Below are 7439 nucleotides of genomic sequence, written 5' to 3'. Positions count from 1 at the left end.
TAAAAGTTATTGTGGTCGACTGGGACCTGGCATTTCCTGTCACCCTCTAATCCAGCTTTCTTTTCCATCGCTCCTTCCCTCGAGAGCCTAGTGGTTCAGACTGCAAATGGCCTAATGATTGCCTTGTTTCATCCTGATGGGGAGAGAAAGCAGTTGGATACTTTTGGGCACAGTGTTCACCTCTGGCAGCCTTGACTTGGGAGCGGTTAACATGTCTTGCGCCTTGGCCACATTTTCTTAAGACCTCTGGTCTGTGGTGGCTGAAAAATCCCCATGGGGATCATGCGAGAGGGCTTAACTGCCCTCTTACAGAATGGAAATTGCATGGCATGCCAGATCCTGCAGTCTGGTCCTGACCCAACTGTTTTGTGCGTACTATGGCCACAGGCAGGGTCATCCAGAATCTCTTTGGAGCCATCTTTGATTAGCACCCCTGCCCCTCCCCCCCTCCCCCTCTGCCCCCAACTATGAGGTTTCAGTCTTCATAAGCCACAGCTAAGTCCCTCCATACCATCCTCCAACCAGGCTCTATACCGCTGCACCTTTTTCTGTTGGCAGGTTGGGAGAGTCAATCAGCTTTTGAGTACGGGTTCCATAGACCTGGTGTTCCATACAGAACGTGGATGGATTTGCTAGACTTTACTTTCTGGTTCTGAAGGAGGATACAGACTTGTGTCCCCTTGAAAGGGAGTCCCTGTAAGGGTACCCCTAATTCTAAGTGTGTACCTTAATTAGGCTCGCACCAAAATGAATGCACGCCTCCAACAGTCCATCTTGCAAAAGATAACATACTGTAATCTTTACAGAAAAGGCGGATAGGGGGGGCAAAGTACTCTACCCCCTCCCCCGACCAACATTCTGCCTTCCTTGGCTGACTCGTGCAAACTAATGCCAAGCAGGGGCCTTATATACTGTTTGACCTCGTCACTGGATACTTGCATGGCTCATCCAAAACTGTCCTTGCCTTTCAAGGGATGCTCCAATTCTTCCTTCTGGCATGGCTGGGTTCCGTTTGGGACAGGCTACTTAACATAATGCTGCCTCTGCAGGAATACATTGTAGCTCTTATTTAGCATCATTTTCTATATTCTAAGCTTTCAACACCTTCCCGGCATACTCAACACTTCATTCAATATTGTTATATTTCATCTGGTCCATTAATTCTCATAAAAACCCTTATTTTTACATAATGTTGTATTGAGTGCATGAGCATGTACATTCTCCTATTCTTAGTCTGCATGGGCTTTTGATGAACAGGAACAGCTGCTCAGCCACTTTGTGTGCTCTGCGAGAGCTAGCCTCGGTGATGCAATGCCTGTTGTCTACTTTTAGCACAGGGTGCATTCCTTATGGTAGAGAGCCTGCTTTGAGGTTTTAAAGCTGTACAGAATAACATTTACACGTGTTTTCAACTAATGGTTAGTTGCACCTTATTTTAAATACTACCCATCTTTATTTAGTGACCCTCCTCCCCCCTGGACTCTTGTAGTGGTTAGAAAACAGAACATAAGTCTTGCCTAGTTCTAAAGCGCTTGGGAAGTTTGTGAATGAAGAAAAGCACTAGGCTCTTTTTTTAAAAAAAATGTATTTGTTTTTAGTGCATAAGCACATTTACAAATACTATACATAGCATACATATTTAATTAAAACATTAATACTGCAGCCACAACAAAGGGACATATTTCCCAAAACAGAAGTAAAACATGAAGAATATAGAACAGTGGACAAGTTAAGGAAAATTGATCCAAAATAAAATATATCACTCGAGAAAACAAGCTAAATCGACATTTTTAGAAGCACTCATAATATATCACAACAAATTCATCATTTAAAGTCAACCGTAATATCTTGTGGCATAACAGAGAAAACACAATCCGGTCAGAGAGTACATCAATGATAACAGTGTACATGCCCAAGTACAAAAGAATTAAGAGTATTCCTTAAATAAAATCGACAAGCCTGCAACATGACAGAATTGACACGCACAAATAATAAAATGCAACAGAAAGAAAGTGTACATAATTAAATTCAATTAAAATGATGACCTAAAAAGAAGTCTAAAACCAAAGAAAATATTTGATCAGAGTAAACACAAAAATAGAGCGTGAGTAAGCCATAACTACGATATTCAAAATAACATAAGATCAGACTTAAGTACAAATGAGCTATGGCGCTACTGCATTAAAATACAATATAAAATGAAGGGAGGCAGGCCTTACGATTGTTCTAAGCCTTCTCTTTTAATTGTGATAAAATTTAAGTTAGCAATCAACCTGTGGCAAAAATAATTGCATTGCTTCTGCCCCACATACATCTCATCCAAATGAGATTCCGAGCCAATATCGAGGAATCATGCTGAAAATCATTCATAGTTTGTAATCTTTGTTGTTCAAAATGGGAGCAATAGAGGAAAAAATGTGGTGTTTCCTGATCGCCGGTAGGACCACATAAATGACACATAATGTCAGGTATTGCATCCAAACTAAGTCTCCAATTTTTCGTACAAAGCTTGGTGTGAAACAGGTCTAATCGGAATCTCATAGAGAGTCCGTACCTTATTGCATGGAAAAAGCTTCAAGTAAGGCAAGCGAGTCAACTGTTTATGGCTAAATCTCGTATATTCCCCAAAGGAGGAATAAGTAGCAATATGATCGGAAGTGGCAGCCCAATCGTTTTGGAAGTTTTTTTGTTTGGCTAATCCGGGACGCCATTTAAGATATTCTGGACACATATTGATAAACTAATCGAGCCAACATGCGTTCCTGGAACCGAGCAATCGAAATAGGAAAAGAATTTGTGAGCATGTCGGGAAGATACACATGAAGGGAGTTAGCGGGTGGAAATAACATTTCGGTATAGTTGGATAGCATCTGCCAGTTAAATCGGGAAGCCAACGAGTGGAGGCCCAATTTGTGTCTTATTATAGCATTAGGTAAATATTTGGCAAGACCAAGGATGGACTTCCAAATTTTTCCATGAAGCTTATTCGGGTAAAGTTAAATTTGACCAAGACAAAGGTCCAGCCCATAAAGGATAACTGCCTCCACCTTCATGAGGTAAAAGTCTATCGGGAGAGAAAATGTACAATATTTGTGAAGAATGCGTTACATTTGCACTATTAATGGCAGCACCCTAGCAGAGAGGGAAGCTTGCCATTTGGTAAGAGAATTGCTATTGGAGAGGTTCTAACCTAGATGGGTCAAGTCATAGGAAAGGTTAATTTCCTTAAAATTAATGGACCATTAGAAAACACAAGTTTTTTTTTTTTTTGAGGAAAAAATGAGTATATTCGTTTTCGAAGGATTGATAGTTTTGTGTACAATAAAGAGTAGTTAAGCTTATTTTGTAATTCAGATTGGATGCGGTCGAACAAGATGACAGTGTCCACGAACGCAAGCCAATGAAGGCGCAGAGCATCCATTCTGACAGAAAATATCTGTTGAATTCCAAATACGATCGATGTCAGAAAGGTAAAGGTCAAGATTGCAGCCTTGCTTGACGATCATAGTGGGAATAGCATTTGTAAGCAGTCCAGCACGGTTCATTCAGACTTTGAAATGATTGTGGTGGAGTGAAATAAGAGCCACTATATAGGGTGAAACCCATAATCCAACCTTTTCTTCCATAACAATCCTCAAACAACACTGTCGAAAGCTGAAGGCCGGTCTAGTGATGCCATGAAAATCAGACCATTGGAAACATGACGGGACATGGTAAAGAGATGTGTGAGAATAGTAGCATTTAATTGAGTTTGCATGGATTTTCTGAAGCCAACCTGTGCTTTAGAGAGAATGCAATTAACTGCCATGAAGGCTCAACGGATTTAGACAATTTTAACTTATGAATAGCAAAAAACGATATCAAAGTACCATGGACATTGTAACTTCATTACTACCGCACATTCCCTCACATCAAAGTGAGTGAAAGGCCACAGAACTGTATATTTCATCTTTAAAAAAGTATGTCAGCACAAGCCATCGGTTGATGATTCAAGAGAGAAGTAATAGGCCCTGCAGGCATCCTCAAGGATGTCCAAATATCTTTGATATTTCGTTTATAAAGATTATGGACCATTTTTCGGTTCACTTCCAGGTGGGAGTGAAAAAAAAAATGTTAAGCTCCTTTGTGTCAAGCAATTTGTTTTTTATTTTTTTTTTTAACACCAACAGATGAGATATGGTCAGTGGCAAGAATTTTCCCTCTTCTGAGATCGCTATTTTTAGAATTTTTAAGGACTACAGAGGAAAAAAAGGTGTTGGGATGAGAGGAAATTGAAGTAGGCAAGACAGAAGAGACCATGGTACATAGGTGAGCATTGATCATTTTAAAATTCCAATGAACAATCTTTTCCATAAAGGTGGTCGAGACAGCATCATCAGTAACAACCCACAGATCACGGTTGACTAAGAATGTCAATTTCCTAGAAGTCTTGGGGTTCCAATTAATGGATAGTGCGTGTCTGTCCATTTGTAGCAGAGAAAGGGAAGGCATTGCTATAAAGCTATGTGACAAGGACTGCAAAGTGGTGGACAAAAGCCTATGGTCACAGAGCAGAGGATTGATGTTAGTGGGGGCAAAGAGATCTGACCACATCCTTGAAGCACTAGGCTCTTTCCCAACACCCTTCTTGAACTTGTAACTATGCAAGGAAACATTTAAGATGGTCACTCTGTCGGAGATCCTCAAAGCCCTGCTCTGCAGGTCTTTTTTCGTTTGCTCCCTGAACCTTCAGGACGCCTACTTCAATATGGTGATCCATCTAAAGCACAAGAATTATGACATTCATAGTTGGATCCTGCTACTGTTTAAGTTCTGCTGTTCTTACTTTCGAGGGGATTGGTTCATCCAACGACGTATTCCATATCTGACAGGTAATAACCACAGCTGTGTTGCTTTGGAAAATGTTCTGCGTCCTGCATCGATGACGCCGATACGCTTTCCTCGAGGGCCTCCGTCGAGCCAACGTCACCGGATGTTATAAGTAGGACGCACCACGCCCATAGTCTCAGTTCTGTTTCCGCTAACTTGTTTGCTTCGGAGATTTCGGCGCGCCTCGGTTGTTATGTTCTATCGGTTCTTCGAACTTGGTGTTTTGTGAAGATAGCATGCCTTTGTCTTCTTCTACCCCGCGGTCGGTATTCAAGAAGTGTCGGGACTGCGGTTCCAAGATGTCACTTACGGACCCGCACGACGTCTTCCTTTGGTGCCTCGGCGAGGACCACGCCACTGATGACTGTGACGATTGCCAGTCGTTAACGTCGAAGGCCTTGCGGGAGCGGAAGAAGAAGCTTTCTGTAGGTAGGGTTTCCAAACCCCGAAAGTCGAAATCCACTGGGCTTTCGACCGACTATTCAAGGGGCGACTCTCCCCGTCATCGGCATAAGTCCAGGGGGTCTCGGCCCCGGAGTGATTCTGGCCATTCCTCTGCCTTCTCGAGGCACTCGTGGAAGCGCCGTCACCGGTTGCCTTACCCGCCAGACGGCGGGTTGCTTGTCCCAACAAGCATTCCTCTCCTGCGGAATGGGACGCATTTCGTAAGGAGATGATGGCGATTTTCTAATCGCAGGGCTCTGTTCCTCCGCGCCTTTGCGAGAAGCAGGCAGGGAATGCGCTAGGAAAACAGAAAGGTGATGACTGGAAGGTTTTGAATTAATCATAACCACGGGCAAAGCTCTGGGCAACCCACCAGACCATAGTTTTTCAGCCTGCCAAGCCATTACAGTAGGGGAAAAAACCATATGCAAATCAGGCTTGGTCCTACCCCAAAAGGGGCAGTCCAGCCCGAACTGCTAGGTCACATCCCTTCTGCACGAAAACACAAGCATCCCCAGACATGTTTCAGCCTTGTTGGGCGTCATCAGTGAGGAGTAGCTTCGGTCTCTAGGCCCGGCAGTCTCGGGACCCACGTCTGGGCATACCCGTCCCACTCGGGGTGACTTTAGCAAAACAGAAATGCGCTAGGGCCACCGCTCACATGCCTTCGGGCTTGGGCGGGCGGCCCGATCATCAGGAGCCTTCGAGGTCCCGATCGGGCAAGGTGGATCGCTCTAGCCATGCCCGCTCCAGGTCCCGGTCCTCGACGCCCTCGAGACCGTCGGAGCCTGTGAGGTCTTCTAAGACGACGTTTGATGCCATCGGCACCATGTCCGTCGAGGGACTCTCTCGAGGCTCCGTCTCCGAGGAAGTCGTAGGCGCAGAGGCCATCAAAGGACACGCTTGGGGCACCGCCCTCGAGGCCTGTGTCGAAGCCATCGGTGCCACGCTTGACGCCGATTCAGTCGACGCCTTTTGTGGAGTCTTTACCAGAGGTACCCGGTGCATCGGTGGAAACTCTGAGGAAGGCCCTGAAGAAGTCAGTGAGGCCTGTATTTGAACCTTTTTCTGTGCCCTCATCCAGGGATTTATTCCAGCCTCTAGATTACATCTCTGAGGTGGATGAAGGGTTTTATGAAGGTTTGGTTCCTGATGAGGTTCCTGGCAAACTCTTGTCTGGTCATAGCCAGTTGGAAGACCTGCGTCAATCTTTGCATGATGCCAGTGGTCTGGACACCTCTCCGGAGGTGGAGTTCGGTAGGCCTGAGCCTGGCACGCACGCAGAGTCTTCATACCGACGTCTCATGTCGAGGGTGACTGAGTACTTGGGGTGGTCTGCACCACCAGTGGATTTTCTGCAGGATGACCTGATGGATATCCTTTACCAAGGTCCACGAAGGGTTGCGGCGGCTTGGACTGCTCCGGAGAGTCTTACGGCAGTGAGCAAGTCGTTGCCGATAAAAATACCGTCCAGCCAGTAGCAACCCCTGCTACTTGACTGCGCACCCCACTCCGGAGAGTTTGGTTGTGCGTGCGACCACAGCCCCAGCGAAGCAGGCGTTGTACCCTACCATCCCTCCGGACATGGACGACAAACGTTTTGATGGCTGGGCCTAGAAAGTGTTTTCTTCAGGGGGTATGGCTTTACAGGCAGCCAATTCCGTGTGTGCCTTAGCACGTTTCACTCACACTCTGAGGAATTGTGTCTTTGGCGGCTGAACATATTCCTGAAGGGTAGGAACGGGATGGGTTTTCTTGCCCTCGTTCAGGATGGCAAAGATGCCATGTGTGAATCTGTTCAGTCGGGTCTGGACATGGCAGACTGTGTCAGCCAGTCCATGGCAGCGGGCACCGTGATGCGCAGATTTGCGTGGTTGCAGAAGTCGGGGTCTGCTCCTGACGTACAAGCCTGGCTCCTCAACATGCCCTTTGATGGTGTACATCTTTTTGCAGCAAGGCAGACCTCCAAAGCTGCAGCGAAGTCGTCGAGCGCTGCAGTTCGCCAACCTCTGCCTTTTCGTCCTAGGGGACAGCAATGGAGGGGAGGTTCCTTTCGATACTACTCTTCATTTGGTAGATCGAGGGGAGCTGCAAGTCAAAGGGGCCACCGTAGGAGTACCAGAGGT

This window comes from Ambystoma mexicanum, chromosome 8 (genome assembly GCF_040938575.1).
Source record: "Ambystoma mexicanum isolate Mex_15411 chromosome 8, UKY_AmexF1_1, whole genome shotgun sequence".
In the NCBI taxonomy this organism is placed as follows: Eukaryota; Metazoa; Chordata; class Amphibia; order Caudata; family Ambystomatidae; genus Ambystoma; species Ambystoma mexicanum.
Note: the sequence above shows the minus strand (reverse complement) of the source record.